At 49.1% G+C, this 24769-nt stretch overlaps 1 pseudogene; it reads right to left on the reverse strand.

The window, feature by feature from the left end:
- Nucleotides 1–21875: 21875 nt before the first annotated feature.
- LOC142584126 (uncharacterized) lies at nucleotides 21876–24022 on the reverse strand (annotated as a pseudogene).
- Between the last annotated feature and the right edge of the window lie 747 nt (nucleotides 24023–24769).

Genomic DNA, 24769 nt, shown 5'->3' on the forward strand with positions numbered 1-24769 from the left:
TTGCAAAATACCTGGATGCTTCTATAAACTCATGAGTCAAACGAAAATTGCGTCACGTGATTTGAGTTCACGCAGAAGCTTTCCATTCAATACAACAAGGCGCGCGGGTCTGGCCGGGGGGCCCTCTTTATGAAGCCCGAGCTCATCCCAGGCCCGTGATTCCAAGCCTGGGCCAAGGCGTTCTTTACTAAGCTTAGCAAGCGCCCACCTGTGCATGATCAGGCCCGGCCCGGGCAAGCTGGAGGAAATCCGGTCTGTACGTGCATTAAAATTTGTGATACCAGCAATGGCAGCTTAGCGCTTCAGCTGTTGCGCTGCTTCAGCTGCTGAAAGCGGGTTCGATCGCCGGTCATGGCGGCCGCATTTCGTTGGGGGCGAAAACATCCGTGTACTTGGATTTGGGTGCACGTTAAAGAACTAGAGGTGGTCGAAATAATTCCGGTCCCTACTGCGGCGCGCCTCGTAATCGTATCGTGGTTTTCGTATGTAATATCCTAGAATATAAATCAAACGGTGCTTATGTCATACATGAAGCGGCATTACGACAAAAATAAAGTGGCAATAGAAGATAGAAGAAAGAGTGTTTTAAAACAAAGTACACAACTAACTTGAAAAAGCGGATAGAAGCCAACCTAGGACATTTTCTTTATTGTTCTTATCCACACTTCACGCTGGAAACATTAATGATTACACAAATTTTTAAAAGAGGCTGTTGAATAATAGCATGTTGTAGCAAAATAAAAAAACATTAGGGTTATACAGAATATTTCACGTAACTTTAACAAATCACTTAAAAAACGTGGTGAACCGCAGCTGGGTGATACCAAAGACATACGGTTTGCCATCATATTGCGTGCCTCAGCATATTTGCGATATTGCGCTGACTAGTCAATTCATGATCATCATCATCGTCAGCCTGGTTACTCGCACCGCAGGCCAAAGGCCTCTACCATTGTTCTCCAATTACCGCAGTCAGGTACTAATTGTGGCCATGTTGTCCCTGCCAACTTCTTAATCTCATCCGCCCACCTGACTTTCTGCCGCCCTCAGCTACGCTTCCCTTCCCTTGGAATCCAACCCGTAACCCTTAATGAGCATCCGTTATCTTCCCTCCTCATTACATGTCCTGCCCATGCCCATTTATTTTTCTTGATTTAAACTAAGATGTCCTTAACTCGCGTTTGTTCCCTCACCCAATCTGCTCTTTTCTTGTCTCTTAGCGTTACACCAATCATTCTTCTTACCATAAATCGTTGCGTCGTCATCAATTTAAGTAGAGCCCTTTTCGCAAGCCTCCAGGTTTCCGGCCCGTAAGTGAGTACTGCTAAGACACAGCTATTATACACTGTTATCTTCAGGGATAATGGCATCCAGCAGTTCATGAACTGAGAATGCTTGCCAAACGCGCCCCAGCCCATTCTTATTCTTCCGATTATTTCAGTCTCATGATCCGGATCTGCAGTCACTACCTGTCCTAAGTAGATGTATTCCCTTACTACTTCCAGTGCCTCGCTACCTATCATAAACTGCTCTTCTCTTCGGAGACTGTTAAACGTTAGTTTTCGGCAGATTATTTTTCGACCCACCCTTCTGCTTTGCTCGTCCAGGTCAGTGAGCATGTATTGCAATTGCTCCCCTGAGTTACTAAGCAAGGCAATATCATCAGCGAAAGCAAGTTACTAAGGTATTCTCCATTAACTCTTATCCCCACTTCTTCCCAATCCAGGTCTCTGAATACCTGCTGTAAACACAGTGTAAATAGCATTGAAGAGATCGTATTTCCCTACCTGACGCCTTTATTTATTGCGATTTTGTTGCTTTGTTTATCGAGAACTACGGTGGCTGTGGAGCTGTGGAGCTATAGACATCTTTCAGTATTTTTACATACGGCTTGTCTACACCCTGATTTCGCAATTCCTGCATGAGTGCTGAGGTTTCGACTGAATGAAACGCTTTCTCGTAATCAATGAAAGCTATATACAAGGGTTGCTTATATTTCGCACATTTCTCTGTCACCTGATTGACAGTGTGAATATGGCCTATTGTTGGGTAGCCTTTACGGAATCCTGCCTGCTCCTTCGGTTGACAGAAGTCTAAGGTGTTCCTGATTCTATTTGCGATTACCTTAGTAAATACTTTGTAGGCAACGAACAGTAAGCTGATCACTCTATAATTTTCGAGTCTTTGGCGTCCCCTTTCTTATGGATTAGGATTATGTTAGCGTTCTTCCAAGATTCCGGTACGCTCGGGGTCATGAAGCATTGCGTATACAGGGTGGCCAGTTTTTCTAGAACAATCTGCCCACCATCCTTCCACAAACCTGCTGTTACCTGATTCTGCCCAGCTGCCTTCCCCGTTTGCATAGCTCCCAAGGCTTTCTTTACTTCTTCCGGCGTTACTTGTGGGATTTCAAATTCCTCTAGACTGTTCTCTCTTCCATTATCGTCGTGGCTGCCACTGGTACTGTACAAATCTCTACAGAGCTCCTCAGCCACTTGAGATATCTCATCCATATTGTTACGGAAAGGAAGAAGCGTGCGTCTATTTACAGATGGCTTTTAATGGCTGGGCCAACAAGCGTAGAGCAGCGATAAAAAAACTACCCTCTTCCTCGTAGTCTCTCAGACCACCATCATAGTCCTCTTCTTCATACATTACCGACTGTGACATCACCCCCGTCGGAAAAAGCACTTTATTGGTGCGGCTCATCTGTCCGAGAAAGGTAAGGTTTGAGACGGCTGACGTGGATGATGTCAGAGAGAGGTGAAGGCACCGTGGCATCCAGCGGAGACACTTCATATGTGACAGGGGTCACCTGGCGAAGGATGCGGTAAGGGCCATAGTATCGCGAGAGGAATTTCTCCGAAAGACCAACATGCCGAGTTGGTTACCAGACTAGCACAAGAGCACCTGGTTCGTAATGCACGTCGTGGTGGCGCTGGTCGTAACGGCACTTCTGGCGTGTCTGTGAAGCAGAAAGGCGAATGCGGGCAATCTGGCGTGCTTGGGTCGCGGTGGTTATGACATCCCGAGTGTACTCTGTCGGCGAGTCGAGCGTGGTCGAGAGGAGTGTCTCGAAAGGCAAAGTTGGCTCACGGCCGAAGAGGAGATAGAAGGGGGAACAGCCTGGGGTGCTATAACGTAAAACTATTCCAAACTTTTCTATTCCAATTCTGCTATCAGCCCTCCACGATTGGTCAAAAACTTTTTCGACTACCCCCACTTCACCTGTCTGTCACGCGACGTCATGAAAACCGCAATACCTCCACATCTGATATGATGTGTACACACTGATTATGTATGATTTGACAGAAAAAAGAAAAAACAGTTATTTCTGATTCAACCCCTTTTCTCCATTAGCCCTCGGCTATTGGTAAAAAGTTTTCGGGCTGCACCCACTTCACCTGCCTGTCACGCGACGTCACAAAACCGCAAGAACTCACCGCGTCAAAGTGACGTGTACATGATAAAGATGTATTATTATGCCGAACAAAACTGAATTTTCTTCGGAATAGCCATAGGCTGCCCCGTTCCGAAAGGAATAGAAGGTGGCTGCCGCCGATCACTCAGACGCTGGCGAGTCGCACCTGCCGGAGAGCATGGGTGTATTTGCGTATAGTAAAGCTTCTTGCGTGGCCGTGTAACGTTTTCGAGCACTTTCTGGACGTTTACCCCCTCATTCTGCCTACTCTTCTTTGCTGAGGGTCCGTTTAAGCGTCATTCTTGAGCTTCCATTGCATGCCGCCGCGATTTTCGACCAGCCGCCACAAGCTAAGTAAGTGAAAGCCGACCAATCGTAGACGCCGGCACTACCCTCTTCATCCGGTTATCGACTTTCAGTGCAGTGGCTCGGCCCCATCGAATCCCTCTCCACTTGAGCGTTCTCCTCGCCTATTCTCAGCCAATTAGATACGACAAGCCGCTCAGTGTAGGCAATGTTATTCGTTTTTCAAGCAAACAAAAGTGACTTCCTGTGAACGAGGAGAGCATTTGATTGGTCTGTTCAGACAACACTGCGGGTGACCGCCCGGTGCTCGCGTTGGTGGTTACGCAGAATTGACGTCAGAAGATTGGAATAGAAACATATTGGAATAGTTTTACGTTATAGGGCCCCTGCTGTGTCGTGGCGCGAGGAATTGTAGGAGAACGTGACAAATGGTAGAGCAATGTCCCAGCCGCGATGATCGGAGGAAACATACATTGCTAGCATGTCAGTTAATGTGCGGTTCAGGCGTTTGGTAAGACCGTTAGTTTGAGGATGGTAAGAGGTAGTAAATTTGTGTTTAGTAGCACATGATCGAAGTAGGTCGTCTATGACTTTGGAAAGAAAGTATCTGCCGCGATCGGTGAGAAGTTGACGAGGTGCCCCGTGGTGCAAGATAATGTCGTGAAGCAAGAAATCAGCGACGTCTGTAGCGCAGCTGGTCGGTAGGGCTCTAGTAATGGCATAGCGAGTTGTATAGTCCGTAGCGACGGCAATCCACCTATTTCCTTCATTCGATATAGGGAATGGTCCGAGAAGATCAACGCCAACGCGAAAGAAAGGGTCGGCCGGTATATCCAAAGGTTGCAGCAGTCCGGCAGGAGGCACAGCTGGTCTTTTCCGGCGTTGACGCGACTCACACGCGGCAACATAGCGCCGAACGGAGCGGTTGAGACGGGGCCAGAAAAACCGTCGCCGAATTCGGTCATAGGTCCGCGTAACGCCGAGGTGTCCAGCGGTGGGAACGTCGTGCAGTTGCTGCCGTACAGTCTGTCGCAGATGAGACGGAATGACGGTTAGGAGCTTGGGCCCGTCGGTGTGCATGTTGCGGCGATACAGGATGCCATTTTGTAGTACGAACATGTGAAGGGAAGGGTCAGACGGATCAGAGAGGAGGCGTCCGATATTGGGGCGTAACGACTCATCGCGTCGTTGTTCAGCGCCAATGTCTTGCAAGGCTGAGAGCGAAAGAACGCAGATCGGTGCGACATCCACTAAGCCGTCCGGTACATCGGCAGCGTCCTGATATAGACGACCCGACTTGTAGACCACAGTGTATGTGTATTCCTGCAGCCGTAGGGCCCAGCGACCAAGGCGTCTGGTGGGATCCTTAAGAGGAAGCTTTAGCTCGAGTGCTCCTATCTAAATACATGTAAAAGGAGAATTCGTTTTTCTCGGCAACCACCACACCGAATTTGACGAGGTTTGTTGCATTTACAAGAAAAACTCAAAATATAGTGACTGTTGGTTTCGAATTTTTTAGTTAGATTGTCAATTCTTTTATTAAAAATTGGCAAAAATCGAAAATTTTCAAAAAACGAAACTATCAAGTTTACAACTCTGTAACTTAACCACTAAATATAATACAATTCTGTGAATTGCATCTACTAGTACATCTAAAGCGGACAAAATTGATATGTTACACATGAATATAAAAAAAATTAATCATAGGGAAATACAACTTTTGCAAAACCGTTGTAACCAACGTAAAAACATTCACGTAAGATGTAAAATGACATATTGAATTTGTCCGCTTTGAATGATCTAATGAATGCCGTTTACAGAACCGCGATATCAGTTCTTGATGCAGAGCTATGAATTTGTATACTTCGTGATTCTATTTCTTTCAAACGATCAAATATTTGAAAATCGTTTTAAGAAAATTCAAGCCTTAAATCGAAATTCCGCTTCCAACAGTCACTAGAATTTAACTTTCTCTTTCAAATGCGACAAATTTCATCAAAATCGGTCCAGGGGTCATCTCATAAAAACGTTTTTGCGTTTTACATGTATTTGAATAGGCCGCGTCGGAGTTGGGCCCGAGCTAAACCTTCCTCTTAAGGGAGGAAAGCCAACAAATGGCATGGTGGTCGGTTGTAACTGTAAATGGCCGACCATATATAGAGGGTCTGAACTTGCCCACCGCCCAAATAAGGGCGAGGCACTCGCGCTCAGTAATCGAGTAATTGCGCTCTGCGGGAGAGAGGAGGCGGCTGGCGTAGGCGATGACGCGGTCGTGCCCACATTGGCGTTGAGCTAAAGCTGCGCCGATGCCGCAGCCACTAGCGTCAGTGCGGATTTCCGTCGGAGCGGAGGAGTCAAAATGGGCGAGAACAGGAGGTGTGGTGAGCAGCATGATGAGCTACGAGAAAGCAGACGCTTGTTCAGAGCCCCAGCAGAAGGGAACGTCTTTCTTCAGGAGGTCAGTCAGGGGACGGGCAACATGGGCGAAATTTTCCACAAACCTGCAGAAGTACGAGCAAAGGCCAATAAAGCTGCGAACATCTTTGGCACAAGTTGGTACGGGGAAATTCCGCACAGCATGAACTTTAGCGGGGTCGGGACGAATGCCTGACGAATCGACGAGGTGTCCGAGCATGGTTATTTGGCGGTGACCGAAGTGGCACTTGGACGAGTTGAGCTGCAAGCCAGCGGTGCGAAAAACAGAAAAAACAGATGAAAGTCTTTCAAGATGAGTCGCAAAAGTTGAAGAGAATACGATGACGTCATCCAAGTAGCACAAACAGATGGACCATTTTAAACCACGCAAGGCATGTCCATCATCCGTTCAAAGGTCGCCGGGGCATTGCACAAGACAAAAGGCATTACCCGGAACTGATATAGGCCGTCTGGTGTGACGAATGCGGTCTTTTCACGGTCCATTTCATCCACGGCAATTTGCCAATATCCAGAGCGAAGGTCTATAGATGAAAAATAAGTGGCACCGTGGAGACAATCCAGAGCATCGTCAATGCGGGGAAGTGGATACACATCTTTCTTGGTGATCGTGTTTAGATGACGATAGTCAACGCTGAATCGCCAACTGTTATCCTTCTTTTTGACGTGAACAACAGGGGACGCCCATGGGCTGGAAGAGTGTTCAATAATCCCTTTGGCAAGCATCTTGTAAACCTCGCTCTGGACAACGTGTCGCTCACAAGGCGACACCTGGTATGGGCGTCGGCGAACAGGTGCTGCATCACCGGTATTTATACGATGCTTCACGACCGTAGTTTGACACAAAGGGCGATCGTTCAGGTCGAAAATGTCGGAGTAGGACTCGAGGAGGCAACGGAGCTCTGCGGCTTGTTGGGTCGAGAGGTCCGGTGCAATCATATTTGTAAAGTCGGCGGTCGGGGCTGATGTAGACGGCGGAGAATGAGCATTGGTCGAAGACGGCGCAACAGATAGAGGGGAAATGTGGCACTGGTGCGTCGGCGACAACCTGGCAAGAGACATGCCTCGAGGAACTACTTGTGGGCATTGTCCGAAATTTAGGATGGGAAGACATGTCCGATTGTCCGCAACAGAAACGATGGTGTGTGGGAAGGAGACATTGTGAGAAAGCAGGACTAGTCTCCGTCAGGTACAGGTGGGCTGGCTAAGACAGGGATGCAGGTTGCTGCAAGAAATGGCAGGCGTATAAAATCCGCGGAAGAAAGCTGAGTTGGAGCTTGAGCAGGAAGGTCAACGGGAACAGGTAGGGGTAGGTCAAGTTGTACAACGCCGGTTGAACAGTCAATCAGAGCAGAATGGGCGGCCAGAAAGTCGTGTCCGAGGATCACATTGTGATGGCAACGTTCGAGCACACTAAACAAAACGGACGTGTGGCGACCAGCGACACTGACACGAGCAGTACACATTCCAAGCACAACCGGAGTTCCACCGTCGGCGACCTGGAGCAGTCGAGTCGGAGCAGGAGTCAGTACTTTCTTCAAGCGCATTCGAAGCTCGGCAGTCATAATGGAAATTTGGGCTCCAGTGTCGATGAGTGCTGTAACGGGCAAACCATCCACGTCCAGAAGGTTCCGATTAGTAGGCAGGGTCAGCAGAGGAATTTCAGGCCGGTGTTCTGGAGCAGCGTCACCTCCAGGAGCTGCCCCAGTTAGTTTGCCGTCGGAGAGCGGCGACGGTAAGCTGGGGATGGCGAGCGACGCAGCTGGGGCGAACGGGAGCGGCGACTATGGGGTGATGGTGATTGGCTGGTCGCGGTGGCTCGAGCGTTCTCAGGTGCGTCTTCAACCTTGGTGGAGAGGGATGGTGGGTGGGGATTCAGCGGGGAGCGGCGGTAGGCGGGAAAGCTTGGTCGAAAGTGGGCTGGCCAGGAGCTTCGACAGTGGCGAGAGATGTGGCCCACACGTCCACAGTAAAAGCAGATGGGTCTATCATCATGGGTGCGTCATTCGGCCGGGTTGCGATAGCCCGGATATGGACCGTATTGGCTCCGGCGAACAGGGGCAGAGGCAGCAGACCAAGCAAAGTCAGGACGGCTGGCGGAGCAGATGGACGGAAGACCTACATTCGCAAGTTCTTGGCGAATAACCGACTGAATGAGTGACACAAGCGGCCTGGAATCGTCAAAGCACTGCGTCACAGGCGTGGCAGGAGACGCTGCTTCGATTTCTCGCCGAACGATACGTACGACGTTCTCGGAGGAGGTGGGCTCACGCGGTGGACAAATGTCTTCGCACGTCGATGAAGCTGCGGTATTGGGTAGCCGCGTAAACTGTTCAACTATGCGGCGACTCTTCGCGTCTTCAAAGCGGCGACATTCGTTAATGATCTCATTGACCGTTGTTACGCTCTTATAAACAAGCAGGTTACACGCGTCGTCCGCGATGCCTTTTAAGACGTGGCTGACCTTGTTTGCCTCTGTCATATTGTTATCTACTTTGCGGCAAAGAGCCAGGACGTCCTGGATATACGCCACGTAAGATACAGTGAACGTCTCTACACGGGTCCCAAGGTCCTTCTTCGCAGCACGTTGGCGGCCGACGGGCTTGCCGAACAAATCTCTAAGCTTCTGCTTGCACTGGTCCCAACTCGTAATCTCTTATTCGTGTGTTTCGAACCAGACCCGTGCCGTTTTCTTGAGGTAGATTATTATATTGGCCAGCATAAGCGTGTTGTCCCAGCTGTTGTGTGCGCTCACTCGTTCGTAATTCTGCAACCAGTCATCGACGTAAACGTTGTCGATCCCGGAAAACATGCCAGGGTCGAGAGGCTGGGCCAGGATGACCGTCGGTGGCGACGACGGGGCCGTGGTTGAACTCTCCCCTTCGGATGACATGGTGGCCAGGTTACGACCGCTGCGGAGCTCCGTCTTGCGCAAGTGATTACCCCGCGCGTCCACCAATGATGTTACGGAAAGGAAAAAGCGTGCGTCTATTTACAGATGGCTTTTAATGGCTGGGCCAACAAGCGTAGAGCAGCGATAAAATTCCTCGTCCTCTCTCAGACCACCATCATAGTCCTCTTCTTCACACATTACCGACTGTGACAATATTAATAATGGTATTGCCGGCTTTGTCTCGTAAAGCATACATCTGATTCTTGCCTATTCCTCGTTTCTTCTTCACTGCTTTCAGGCTTCCTCCGTTCCTGAGCGCATGTTGAATTCCATGCACATTATACTTCCTTATGTCAGCTCTCTTACGCTTGTTGATTAATTTGGAAAATTCTGCCAGTTCTATTCTAGCTGTAGGGTTAGAGGCTTTCATACATTGACGTTTATTGATCAGATCTTTCTTCTCCTGTGATAGCTTACTGGCATCCTGTCTAACGGAGTTACCCCCGACTTCTACTGCAGACTCCCTAATGATGCCCATAAGATTGTCGTTCATAACTTCAACACTAAGGTCCTCTTCCTGAGTTAAGGCCGAATACCTGTTCTGTAGCTCGATGCGGAATTCCTCTATTTTCCCTCTTACCGCTAACTCAATGATGGGCTTCTTATGTACAAGTTTCTTCCGTTCCCTCCTCAAGTCTTGGCTAATTAGAGTTCTCACCATCTTATGGTCACTGCAGCGCACCTTGCCGAGCACGTCCACATCCTGTATGATGCCAGGGTTAGCACAGAGTATAAAGTCTATTTCATTTCTAGTCTCGCCATTCGGGGTCCTCCACGTCCACTTGTCGACTAGTCAATGAATTGCGGTCAATTATTCGAAAATTTTAATGTTCACTTTAGCGCCAAAGGCGTTTCTTTACTTTGTATGGGGGTTTCAGAAACAACCGATCCAATTTTTTGTGTGGCAATGTACGGCCTGCGTGGCAATTTTTCTCGGAGTTTAAAGACAGCCTACGAAGTATGATCTCAAAATAACACGACTGCGCTCATAAGTAATGTCCGCCTCTTCGAGTAGGCTAACCAATTGACGATAATTGCGCCATATGCCACAGGATGTCTTTAAATGCTTTTGCGAGTGTTCGCTGAAATACCCGGTGTATATAAGGACAGGCAATTTTACGAGCATACAACATAGAATAAATGCAAAAGTTGAAAAAGTCACCCCTTCCGTTTGTGCTCAAAATAAAAAAAAAATGTATTGAGAGCGGTAATACTGCCACCGCAAAAGTGGCAGCTTGGAAATGGTTGGAAGAGCGGTTTTTTGTGTGATTTATTTTCCTTACACGGAAACAATATTCGCTTTTGCGGCAGAGAAAACAGTTTGAATTTCATTTCTTTTTCTATTTTCTTTCCTAAGGTATACTAACAACCAGCTCTTTGCACAGGTCGCTTCAGCTTGGTGCAGAATGCTTTGGGCCATGCAATGCATAAGGTTCGTGTGTGCTCAAAGGCCCGACTTTTGCCCTTTAATGAGCGCGCCCGGGTCCGACCCAGGCCCACCGAAATAAACGCTGCGGCCTGGCCCATGCAGTTCTGGTGTCTGCAATAGATATAAAAACAGTTCCTCTTCACCTTAAATTTCAGATGTTTGTGATTTGTTGCCATTCAAGAATAATGGCTGCAATATATATATATATTGCAGCTGGACCGCTAACGTACGCTGACGTTGTCGCGCGGCCTTACACTCCTCCGGCTCCTGATTCCTACCGGGCCACCGGCACCTTCCATGTACCGCCGCCACCTTCGCGCCCGATAGTCGTTCCTTACTCGGCTGCTGGAGCCCCTGTCGTCAACCCGTGGCGAACACCTGATAACCGGCCAATATGTTATTCATGCCATTTTTCGGGCCACGTAGCACGATTCTGCCGCCGTCGCAGCCCCCGTTTACCTGACAGTGGGGGTGCCTCAAGCTTCAGGACTGCTCGACTTCCGCGTCAGGACCAACCTAACCTTCCTCCGGACACCTCTTACAGTCGCCTCCCCTTCGATTCACGCCGGTCGCCTTCCCCACGTCGCCGATCCATTTCCCCGATGGTTCGCCGACCCAGCCCAGCCCGAGAGGAAAACTAGCAGTCGCAGTTTTCAACCGGAGGACAACAAGGACAACCGGAGATGCCCAGGGACTGTTAGAGGGCTGGATGATGCCACGCTCCAGCATGTCGTCAACGTGCTGGTCGATGACACGGCGTTCAGCGGCCGACACACGATACGGACGCTGGCGCAATGGTGTTTGTTGGCCGGTGTCGATACGGTGAACGACTGCGGACGCCCGGCCCAAGGATGGTTGGCCAATGTCAAATGAGGCACGAAAACGCTGGAGGAGCTGGATGATTTCGGTGTGCTGCGCAGGTGTGAGTTCTGCGTCGACGGCACGAGCGAAGACGTCTACAGGGGCATCGGTCGCGGCGGGAATAGTGGCAGAACAAATCGGAAGTGATGCCGTATCACCAAACATGGTGCCCGGAAGAATGCTATCGAAAGCTTCAGCGGTACCCAGGCACTCGTCACGGAGTAGGGATGATGGGCAGGCGGACGGATTGCACACGTAATGGACAGCAGAACCTTCGCAAAAAGTGACGACAGCAAACGGAAGCAGAAAGTTCCGGCGGCGCGCACAAGTGGTCGACGGCGTAAAAAGGACAGATGAGTTCGCAGCAGAGCTACATAACACAGGAACCAGAGCGGCGGAGAAAGGTGCAATATCGATGTCAGAGGCGGCAACAACTTTAGGAGAATAATGGTCGTCAGGGTCAAAACACGGCACTGATAACGTAAGTTCGCAAGGAGCGCAGTCGATAAGAGCTTGATTTACAGATAGGAAATTCCAACCAAGAATAACGTCGTGCGAGGAACGAGGCAGGACGACAAATTCGATAACATTCATAACGCTTGCGCAGCTCGTCGTACTGCTGGCAAAGCTGTATGAGCTCGGCAATCGTCCGGGGACTCTTCGCGACGAGCATTTGAAAGGCATGCTCATCGATGCCTTTCATGACGTGCTTGATCTTGTCTGCTTCATCCATGGATGAGTTGACGCGCTTGCAGAGCGAGAGCACGTCTTCAATGTAACTGGTGAAGGTCTCGTCCTGGCGTTGAGCTCGACCACGCAAGCGCTGCTCAGCGCGAAGCCGGCGAACTGCGGGACGGCCGAAGACCTCAGCCAAAGTCGCCGTGAAAGCCGACCAGGTGGTAAAATCGGCTTCGTTATTGCGGAACCATAGGTTGGCCACGTCAGTCAAGTAAAATATGACATTTGTGAGCTTGGCGCGGTCGTCCCACTTATTATAGGCGCTTACACGGTCATATTCGGCGAGCCAGTCTTCCACGTCGTGGTCGTCTGTGCCGCTAAATATAGCCGGATCGCGCTGGCGGATAACACCAGAGCAGACGATGGCCGGGGGCACGGGAGCAGCAGCCTGGGAGGGTCCCGGTTCATCCATTGTAACAGCTGGTAGTAGCGTCCGACTGCGGAGTTCCAGGATGTTGAAGAGAAACCCAGCACCTCCACCTAATGCAACGGGGGGGGGGGGTTGTTCGCCTAGCAGCACTAGCTCTAGGTTGCAGCGGTAGGCTTAAAACAGGTGGGTGCTATCTCGAAACGGGGCAGCAAGCACACCTCGTCGTCTTCTTCTCATCCACTAGCACCATGCCCGCTGCCCAGTGCCTTCAGTACAACATATATATATATATATATATATATATATCTGCACGCGAGCAATTGAGTGCTGCACCCGCCGTGGTTGCTCAGTGGCTATGGTGTTGGGCTGCTGAGCACGAGTTCGCGGGATTGAATCCCAGCCACGGCGGCCGCGTTACGATGGGGGCGAAATGCGAAAACACCCGTGTACTTAGATTTAGGTGCACGTTAAAGAACCCCGGGTAGTCAAAACTTCCGGATTCCTCCACTACGGCGTGCCTCATAATCAGAAAGTGGTTTTGGCACGTAAAACCCGATAATTTAATTTTAATTGAGTGCTGCATAGTCACTTTCAATGAGAGGACTTTCTTACAAGTCAGGTTGAACATGTGTGCCTTTGTTACTTCTTAGAGCTATATGTGATATATGACAGCAGTATTGCAAATGCGTGGAGTGATAATGTCGGCAAAAGTAAAGACTGATTGCTTATTGAAGAAATTGAACATTTAGGGGGTGTAATTTTATTTCAAGAGAAGCAAGGAATTAAAGGACCAGAAATGTCAGGTTGTTATGCGACATTGCAATGCGTTTATATTAAGCCAACCGACAATAAAGGAAAAGATAGGGGAAATTATTTGTAGTTTAATTGAAATGCTGAATTCACAAGGAAATAAGGGAGTGGACAGGAAAACAACTTCAGTTGTCGGGAGCCGAAACCACAACCTCCGCATTAGGCATGCGCTGCGGTATATCCATTGTGCTTCCGTGACGGCTTTGGCCATGTCCAAGAATGTGCGCGCGGGAACACTTGTGGGAACACCTTTTTTGTATTTTAGCACCATTTCTGCAGTTTTCTGAAGTAGTCGTGAAAGGAGAAAAATGAACAAATCTTGCCAAGATGATACTTTTGACATCCGCTGAGCTACAAAGGTAGTTATGGATCGAATCCCTAATTCCAGTGTTGCAAGCTACACAAATCTGAGCAAGACGAATTTAGACCAAGAACACGCAGCTGTTTTTGGACACATTGGGGAAAGAAAGAAAAGTCTAAGTAAAATGCCAAAGTTTCAAAAGGGTCTCTTGAAGTGCTGCAGGAATGAGGGCAATTTCGTGATTTTTCAACTTTTGCTCAGTACAACTGGCATAATTCACAATCTTCGCTCCGAGATCCGCTTACACTCGAAGGCAGCACATTGAGCAGCCATCCATAACGTATGTTTCTTGCGCCTTGCCCCAAAGATTTGGCTGCGCACCTCCAGGAGAGGTCTGGTCCTTTTCCTTGGCACCAATGGCATCACTTAGGGCTAGGCAGATTATCCTTTGGAATATCTGCTTCATTGCTTTCATTCCCTGTTTCTTAATTAGGAAATAGAAATCGTGAAGAAAATAACAATGAAGAAGGGCCATATATAGAAAGTTCTCTTTGTACGATAACTGGTATGGCTACAGAGTAAAACAATCACCATTAGAGATTTTGCCGAACGAAAAAAAAATGTAGGCATATTATTAAAAAGAAAACGTTTAACGTATAACTGTTCCGAGATGGAGGAAAGCTTCTAGCAACCAAGCACACTCGAAAATATTTTAGTGCCCATTTCAGCAACATTATTATTCATTCGAAGTAGTCAGCCAGACCTGCGTCTGCAATGCAAGTCACAACTGAAACGTTCCACTTGGATAGCGTCCAATATTGCCGGCAGCCACAGTGAGCGAGAACGAGAGAACTGCTTCTTGCTCACCTTGCATGCGATTCGCACATTGCAGGACAGGGAAGGCAAGAGTAAAAAAAGAAGCAAGGTGTTCTGAAGGTTCCTTTTTCGCAGTAACATGTATAGCGCCATTTCTTTTCACATGGGCACAAGCATTGCCTTTGTGGCGCTTATTTGCACGTTTTCATTTTCGCCACGCCGCCATGCTTTTCCAAATTACCTGCTGTGGGGCCTACAACTGATGCGAGGATACCACTAAATAGCGGATAGAAATATATGGTAGATTTTGTTATTATTCAAATATATTGGCAACAGGACAAAAAAAGAAACGAGAAATGAGTTGTAATTTTGACATCTTAGACTAATCTTGATATGCAAGGCAGTAAATGAGGAAAAGCAACAACAAATATGGGAAACGAAGAGACAGGCAGAGGGAGCAGATGGCAAACTGCTGCCACATAGGTGGCGGTCTATCAAGCACAGCGCACAAAGGATCTGCTACACAAGTTTTGCGCCGTGTGTTTCTCCAAAGGCTGACAAAAATTTCTAAAAATAGAGCACTGAAGATAAGAACTCAGCTTGGTACAAACTAGATTGTCGGCTTATCGACTTAATCTAGCGCGAAGGCACAATTACAAAGAAGAGAGACAGAACACGTCACAGGCACTAGTTTTGTTGTTTTGCCAGACTTCTGTTCTTTGGTACATTGCGGAGCATAGTTTACTTTGTAGGGGTTCCTTTGGTCAATTGGGCACAGTCGTTGCTGTGCCTCCGGCTCCGTACTTGTCCGCCATTGCCATCTTAATTGGCCCAATACAATAATTTTTTAGCGCAGTTGTGTGGCTATTGAGAATGCAAATTTTGTAGCTAGTGCTGGGGACATATCATGTTAATTTTCAAATCGCACAAGACATTATCCTTGGCCCAGCACCGCAAGAAAATTTCGCACTTTCTTGATGGGAAACAAAGTGAGAGCTGTACCCAAAAAATCGGGACTCGCAATTATGGGGCAAAAGCGAAAAAAATATGCTTGAAGACAGCGCTGCTGTAGCTTACATGCTCTAGCATTTTGAACATGCGGCGCGCGGTGTCTTCGGAAACTGTTGTGAAAAGCCTTAAGGCAGCAGGCATATCGAACCCCCATGGATGACACGAAGCATGACTGCATCCCAGTTCGCCACCAAAGCGAGCAGCAGGGCAGCAGCCACAGCTACACTGGTGAGGATTAGACCGCCTCCAGGCACATAACGTGTGCGTGAACAAATGCATGATCACAACAATTGCGTTTGCTTTATTGGTAGAAAAGAATGTGAGGGATTGCTGCAGTCAGGAAAATTCTATCGAATAACACACCCCAATGTAGGGGCTGCACCGGGTCAAGAGCACGAACAAGATTGCCGTCCCTACACACGCGTAATATTCACACATATATCTGCAGAGATGCTGACCAACCTAATATCTTGAAGAGTAGTTTTAAGGGCCACACGAGTGATGTGCCAATATTATAAGCGTAGTATTAAGAGAAAGGATTGCAGCATTGTTGATTAGAGAGCAAACGAAGGTAGCTGATATTCTAGTTAACAATAAAAATTAGGAATAGAGCTAGGCAGGCCATGTAATATAGATAATCGATGATCTATTGCGAGTAGCAGAAAGTGCAGTCGAGTACTATTATTATTAGGAGTATAAGTACTCACGGCACCTCGTACAGTTTTCCTGGCGCTTGTCGTGGATAGATTTATTTGAATGCGCAGCTCTTAGGCGCGTGTTCCTGCGGCGAGCGTCGGTGTTGTCCCTCGTAACCGAGCGAACACAGCGAGGAATGAAAGCGAACGCGGAGCGCAGAGCAAGATGAAAGGCTGCGGTAGCGAATGAGACACGAGGAGGAAAGCGGAGGAGGAGGGTGCAGCGGAACGATGAGGCGCAAAGCTTAGGAGGGAGGTTACGGCGAAAGCCCGAGAAGAAAAGCGTAGTGCCGCACCAGATGGGCTTTGCGGTGACGATGGCTACGAGATGACGCCAGAGTAGAGCCCATCATCTGTATGGAAACAAAGTGTTGCCTGAGTGGAGGTCTGCCTGCGGTGGCCGCTTTGAATGGCACCCGCGCGTCACCCATGCACCGCCTGTCGCCGTCTGCCAATTAGCGAGGCAGTTGCGCCAGATTTCGCTCCGTTTGCAACGTGCCGAACGAGACACAGTGTCCGCGCCATCCAATAAATCGCGAAATGAAAACACGTATACAGCTGCGCTCAAGGTGAGGATTATGGAGGGTCGTAATCGTCGGTTAAATTTTTATGCTTGAAGAACAAGCGTTATCAAATCAAGATGTATTATATTTATTATTCGGACCTAGAATGCTACCTTTCTCATGGTTATGATCATAAGACAGAAGTGAATAAAGTGAAAATGAGACATCCACCCGATTTGTAGCAATTGCTACAAATCGGGTGGATGTCTCATTTTCCCTTTATTCATTGCTTCTCTCCACCTTGCGGGTTTCCGCAGAACTACTACATAAGACAGAAGTGTGTGACCCGCTGTGCTGTTTTTGTCCTGTCGTTGTTGCCCCATTCGCTGTCGCGTTTACCATTTGTGTTGTATTCGCAAAAGCGACTGATCTTTAGGGTATCCACAAAACGCTTTTGTACAGCAACCTTCCGCAATTTGTGCGGTGGCCTGTTTGGGAAAAAATAAGTCGTGTGTGCCTTTTGTCTCAGACAATCAAGAAACGAGTACAACGTCTGCCTTAATGTATTAAAAACACTAAATATGAAACGCACATGTGTTTATACTGCTGTTCGGTGTATTAAGAAAAACACAATTTACCTGCTGCAAAAAAGAAGGAAAAGAAAAAATCGAAATGCTGTGCCACATGCTGACAAGGCGAAACGTTGCACAGTTGCAGAGGCAGGCGCTTTTTGCTCCCTGCATCGTATATCGTAAAACATACGATTACTTGATGTGATTTTGTTTATTGCTTCCTCACACAATCGAGAGGAGGCAAGGACTAGAGCTGCCTGACAAAGGTGCCTGCCCCTGTACAGTTCAGCTTCGTTGACAGTTGATAAATGATAATGAACTACTTCAGCTCCACTGATTCTTATGACTTAATATAAGGAGAATCGAACGAACTGACAAAATCTTACCTGAATAAGAAATACTGCATTCAGTGGAGAAATACGTCCTATAGAGGTCGTTCACCATCACATTATTTATAAAGCAATACCTTTCCAGGTCTATATTTCTTTATGTTTTGCTGGTAAACAAACGGACGAGTTTCTTCCTATTTTTGGGAACAAAATGCGGAGACCCTCAGGGAAGTCTCACGCATGTCGGATTTTAAGTTAGTTTTGCATATCGAAAATGTTATTTTCGCGCACGCAACAAATTATTACTTCAATGTTCTCGCTTATTTCTCAGCCTTGTGAATGTTTTTTTTCCTTAACAAAACACGAACTAGCTGAGAATGACATCACTGATGCCACTCGCCTCCAGTTGTCTATAACTACGGTTGCCTATGACGTAATGTTACATTATAGGCTGCTCGTGTGACAACTTCGTGTTTCTTTAGTTGTGTAGTTCTGGTGGTTTGCTTTGTAAATTAGTGATTATTCTCTAATACTAGTACTGGTTTGCTGCCAATTGTAGCTGAGAAATTCTTGCACCTAGCGGAGCGTAATAGACGAAGAACGTTATAGGAACTCCAAGCAATATAATTTTGCTTAGCGTTCCTATAACGTTGTTGATCTATATTATAGAAGGCAAGCAACTGCGGCAGAAACTATTTCGTGCGCCCGTCTAAATAATGACGCGCACCTTGTTCACCAGAGCCTACTACTCGACATAGGAGGCAACTACACTTACCATGGAGTACACGATCTTGTCACAAACGACGTTTACAGACAGGTTGTAAGCCTGGCTGAGGTAGGCGCACTTGCCGATCTGTGTCCTCACCTGCGTCAACAGGTTGTGGCGTAAAGTGGGCGTTCCTGACGTCATGATCGCTTCAAGTGGCTCTCGTTTCAAATCGAAGGCCATGGTACAGCTGATGTCGAAGGTTCCTTCGAAATTAGCATTTCACTGTACGCACGTCTTCTACACTTTAAATTTACGCTCTCGGTGCGCCAAGACCAATGCCGTTGAGATAAGGGGCACCGCTTTGTCGCAGCAGGGCATCGCCATAATCTCGGAGGCCACACAGATGTTGCGGCATACTGAGTTTTTGCTGTAATATGCTACAATGTTAGACAGCACCTAAGAAAAATTTGATTCTCGCGAATTATTACCTGGTCCATTTTGTTACCACGACCAAGCCACGTTTGACACCACGTTTGACACCAATGCAGAGTCGTCCCTACATGCACATTTGTTTTTTTTTCTTTTTCATCATGCTACATCCAAAGGTGGTGTTCAAGCCCTAGCTACGACGCCGCTGAGAAACGGAAATTAATCTGGAAGGCTACGCTATTCCTCGCTGCAAGGGCTGGAAACGATTGTAGGAACCCGAAACACGTTATGTCCTCCAGTTTCAACGTCCTATATTGCTTTCAAACACTTCAGCATCTAAGACTAAATGTGTTAGCATAACAAAAAAAATATTTGTAGCAGTTTAACGCATTGCTTTCAGAAGATGCAAATAAAGCTTTCTCATCGCTCTTTCTGCTCATGAAGCCCCGGGATATCTCACGAACATGTTTGATTAACCGAAATGATGGTCTAAGGCATGCCATAAAGGTACCTCATAATTCCTGATTGGCGTCGATATCATTAAAGCATTAAAGCGCTTACTACGCTGTTGCTGCATCGTTTCTCTCCGAGCTGACCAGATTATCCGCTAGAGCCTAAACCACTGTACACAATTAACAGGTTAAGCCCTGTGAATGTGCTTTAATGTGCAAGACACGTCTTCTCAAAATGGTTGCTGTAAAAGGTTTCGTATGCTCAATTAGCTCTTGTAGCGCTGGACACATTTATCTGACATAACTGCACAGCATTTAGTTCTGGCAAATAAACGATGTATTGCATGTTTTCGTAGGCCGGTGAGCACGTTGACGAGTCGATTCACCGGGGGTGGCTTGGACTCGGACCAACCCATGAGTTCCAGCAAATGAACACCTGTAACCACGAGTGCGTGCTAGTTCCGGTGCATGTCAGTGAACCCTGAGAGGTAGGAGAGTAATAATGAAAATCACTGCGGAGGAAGGTGAGTAAAACAGAAAAACACGGAACAGGCGCCAACAAGTGAGTGCCTATTAGCAACGGAGAGAGGATATACAACGGTTATATAAACGAAGGAATGCAACAGAGGAGGATGCAGGGTGAGCTTCGAAATTATATATATTGTAACAGGCGTGCTCGTCTCAGCAACGTGGACACGGCGCCTAGAAAAAGACCTAACCTAACCTAACCTAACCTAACACAAGGCAGCCACAGCCCAAAAAACCTAGAGAGCGAGACACACACGAACGTCAACTTCTTCCTCTGTGCTGGCACAGAACTGGCGCCGAAGTGCTCCGGTACAACACTCCACGGGTAGAAAGGAGCTAACCAGGCGCCCTAGGCAGAAGACAGCACAGGCGTGTCGTACCAAGGTTTAAGCCATGGCGAAATGAACTGTTTCGCGTCCTCGGAAACGATTGCGGATGCTGGCTTGACCGGCTCGATGACATAGTTCGCGGGCGACGTTTGCTCTGGGACTCTGTAAGGACCGTGGTACTTGTACAAGGGCTTGGTAGAAACGCCGAGAGCAGTCGATGGAACCCATAGCCAAACCAGCGCTCCGGGGAAAGAGTGGATAGTAGATGCAGTGGCGTCATGGCGAGGTTTTTGACGACACTGGTCTTGCGTGGTAAACGAACGCGCAAGTCGACGGCGTACTCCTGCTTAAGCAGCCGCTTCAGAAATAGGTTTTACTTCAGAAACGTCAGGTCGGTATGATAGAATTGTTTCTATGGAGCATGATGATTCGTGTCCATAGAAAAGAAAGAAAGGTGAGAAAGCAGTGGTAGGTTGGGCCGCAGAGTTATAAGCGTAGGCTATGAATAGAAGTGCCCGGTCCCAATTCGTATGATCGTCGGACACGTACATCGCCAGCATGTCGGCAAGGGTGAGATTGAAACGTTCCGCCATGCCGTTAGTTTAAGGATGGTAAGCTGGGGTGGTGCGATGTGCAATCTCACATTCTTTTAAGAGGGCTTCGATGACGCTTGAGAGAAACACGAGGCCAAGGTCGCTTAGTTATCCACGTGCTGGACCACGTCGCAGAATTTCATGATGAAGAAGGAAGTAAGCAACTTCTTTCGCGGTGACGATTGGCAGCGCAGATCTTTCAGCATACCGTGTGAAGTGATCAACGGCGACAATGACCCACCGGTTGCCGTGAGGACAGTTCGGGAGGGGACCAAAAAGATCGGCTCAAACGCGGTCGAACGGTCGGGCAGGGCAAGTCAATGGCTGTAGAGGATCGGCGGCGCTGTGAGGAGGTGTCTTGCAGCGCTGACGCGTAGGACATGGCCGAACATACTGGTCAACCTAGCGATACATGTCGCGCCAGTAGTACCGCAGGCGAAGACGGGAGTACGTTTTGAATGTGCCATCGTGGCCACATTGGAGGTCATCGTGGAAAACGCTGCAAATGTCCAAACGCAGATGACGAGCAATAACAAGGAGCCACGTGCGGCCGTCGGTTAATTGCTGCGGTAGAAGAAGCCTTCGCGAACGGCAAAGTATGCAGCATGACGACAAAGGGTGCATGAGGGCGAGTCAAGCGAAGATCTAGATATATGGTCAAGCAGCGAAGCAATCCAGGGATCTTTGCGCTGTTCCACCGGCATGTCGGTGATGGTAAGAGATGACGAATCGCAGGTGGAAGTGGTTGAGCAGACAGACTCAGAAGATGGGGGCAAACGGGTGAGGGCGTCAGCGTTCGAGGGTTTTCGTCCCGAGCGATAAATGAAATGAATATCATATTCTTCAAGGCGTAAAGCCATGTGAGCGAGGCGTACAGTGTGATCTTTCAACGACGACAAACAATAGAGGGCATGGTGGTCGGTGACACCGTTACACTGACGACCGTAAAATATGAAATTTACCGACTGCCCAAACAATGGCCAATCAGTCCTTTTGCGTTGCGGAGTAATACGACTCTGCCTTTGTTAGTCTACGGCTGGCGTATGCCACTACGTACTCGTCAAAGCCATCCTTGCGTTGGGCGAGTATGGCACCAAGTCCGATACAATTAGCGTCAATGTGTATTTCAATAGGTGCGGCAGGATCAAAGAGAGAGAGAGAACAACTTTAGTGAAAATGCCTGCAGAGTTGGTTAGGCTCCCTCCACACAGGGAGGACAAGCTTCTACCGCGACGCGGCCACTACGTCAGTCTCGCGCATTGTGCTCCTCGAGGTCTCGGTTCCTCGCTACTTCAGCGGGTCCGAGAGGACCGCCGCCCCCTTCCTAGGGGTGTTGCCCCCCTTCTCTGTTTCGCGCGGTCGCTGCCTCTCTAGAGCTGCCGAGACCTGCTGGAGGGCCTTGAGTTGTGTCTCTTTGTCATAGCTCCTCGTTGCAGCCTTTAGCTGCGGCGAGATCGTCGTCTTCTCGTTGGCTTCTTGCGGATTTATGCTACAGTCCCAAAGGATGTGAGCCGCGGTGGCTCTCTCCTTCGCGCATAGTCTACACACGTCATTCGCCTACACGCTCGGACACATGTGCTTAGTCAGCACCGGGGTGAGCAGGGACCCCGTCTGTAATTGCCTGTATAACACTGGCTCCTTCCGGGTAAGTCCCGGGTGAGGTGGCGGCATAGTCTGTCTGTTAAGTATGTACCACTTTACTATTTCGTTGAAGGTGGCCATCTTGTCCTTGGCACTGCACCGCGACCAACACTCCGAGTCGGCCGTGCTTGCAGCTGCGCGGTTGGTCAGTCCTCACGCGGCCGAGTTGGCCGTCTCGTTGTGGTTCACGTTCCGGCGTTCCGACACGTGACTGCCCATCTGGGCCGGAAACCACTTGATCACCACAGCACGTTTGCGTGCAATGTCTTCGGCCTTGCGCAGTATGCGCGCGGCCTCACTACATACCCTACCCTTGGCGTAATTCTTCACTGCCGTTCTAGAGTCGCACAACACTGTAGTGCATCCGGGGTCGGAGACCGCCAAGGCGATGGCCACCTCCTCCGCCTGGTGCGCCTCTCGAGTCCGGACTCGCCGCGGTCTTCGTTGCACCCGTCGATGCCCCGACAGCCACCACCGCGTATGCGTCGCTGCTCCCTCGATACTACGCCGCGTCCACGTAGACGGCGCCTCTTCTCTGGCGTGGAGGTCCACGAGAGCCCTGTCCCTCGCCAACCTCCGTGCCTTGTTGTGCTCCGGGTTCACGTTCGTGGGTATCGGGCAGATTCTGAGCTTTCTGTTGATGCTATCCGGTATAGGTACGTCTTTCTGCTGCTTGCCTTCCCTCGGCTCGAGGCCAAGGTCCCGCAATATCTGTCTTCCGGTTCTCGTTTCAGAGAGACGCTGGAGCTGCGCCGTTCTCTATGCTTCGGCTATTTCGTCCAGCGTGTTGTGGACTCCCAGCCCCATGAATGTTTTGGTGCTCGAGCTCCCGAGGAGACCGAGTGCCGCCTTATACACCTTGCGTATGGTGGCGTCTATCTTGTTACGTTCGCTCGGCCTCCAGTTGTGGAAGGCGGCCACGTACATTATGTGGCTAACTGCGAAGGATTGAACAAGCCCAGTGAGGCTCTCCTCTTTCATCTCCGCTCTTCTGTTGGACACCCTATTGATGAGTCTCATTGCCACGACCGCTTTGCCCGCGAGCTTGTTGACCGTTTCCCCGTTGACTCGGTTTCGCTGGATGAGCAGCCCGAGCACTCGAATCTTCTCGACCTCCGGTATTACTTGTCCCCCGCTGTCTTGACTGTGATCTTGGGACGCTCGTACTTGAATTCCATATTCTTTCTTTTCCTGCCCGCTCCTGTCGGTGGAATCGCCAGCAGTTCTGACTTGGCCGGAGAGCAAACCAGTCCAGACCCGCCCAGCTGCTCCTCGATGACGTTGATCGCTTCTTGCAGCGTTGTCTCGATGTGTCCGTCGCTTCCTCCCGGTACCCATAGCGTAACGTCGTCGGCGTAGATGGTGTGCCGGACTCCCACTACTCTTTCTAGCCGGTTGGCCACCCCGATCATCAAGAGGTTGAAGAGTAGCGGGGAGATTACAAAGCCCTGCGGAGTTCCGACGCTGCCCAGCTTCTTCCCTTCGAGCTGCAGGTCTCCCGCGCAGATTTCGGTGGTCCGTTCCGTCAGGAAGTCTTTCATGTACTGGTATGTCCTTCTGCCTATGTTTAGCCTGGATACTTGGGCCAGGATAGCCGAGGGCCTGATTTTATCGAAGGCCCTCTGCAAGTCCAACCCGAGTATGGCCCTGTTGTCCTTGGTGCCCGTCGTATCGTCGATGATCTCGTTCTGCAGTAAGATCATAGCGTCTTGCGTCCCGAGCTTCTTCCGAAACCCGATGATGGAGTTTGGGTAAAGCTCCGATTCTTCCAGGTAACGCTGCCACCTGTTCATGAGAACGTGCTCGAGGACCTTTCCCACGCACGAAGTGAGCGAGATCGGCCTGAGGTTCTCTATGTTGGGCGGCTTGCCAGGCTTGGGGATGAGGATCGTCTTGGCTGCTTTCCATTGCTTAGGCAGCCTTCCTTCTTCGCAGTATTAACGCGATAGCGTTAAGGAACCCGCGCCGCAGAAAATTTGGCATCCCGCATCCGACGTCTGATATCTCATCAAGAAAAAGGCTTTCGCACCACGTATACCCAGGCCTTCCATATCGTGTAAGAAATTGACTGAAATAATTGAATTTCTGAAGATAAAATATGCAGAAAAATCGTAAACTACGACTTCCACCCAACCTACAGACATGATAGCCTCTGATTGTACTTTGAGTATACGAGAAAACGTAATTCTGTTACGCAAAAACTCAAAAGAAACCCCTTCACACACAAACCGGCCGCGGCTTTCACAGATCGGCTGCTGCGTCCTCCGTTTTGCGTGCGCCGGCGCGATGGGTCTCCTACGGAGCGGCGCGCCCGGTTTCTTGCATTAACTCCAGCTGGCGCTCGCCTCCGCCGCATTGCGGCCCACCGCAAGAGGCCGTGGTTCCACCACAAAGTTAACCTTCGTGCATATATCGTTCGCAACAAGCGTATCCAGGCAAGCAGTGAGGTTACATATGCTCCAGTTGCTGGGAAGGGTGAGAAGCAATCAGGGATCTTTGAATGCTATCGCGTTCTTCTCTTAAAGGCGAAGCTTAAGCGT

Source organism: Dermacentor variabilis, chromosome 6, assembly GCF_050947875.1.
Source record: "Dermacentor variabilis isolate Ectoservices chromosome 6, ASM5094787v1, whole genome shotgun sequence".
NCBI lineage: Eukaryota > Metazoa > Arthropoda > Arachnida > Ixodida > Ixodidae > Dermacentor > Dermacentor variabilis.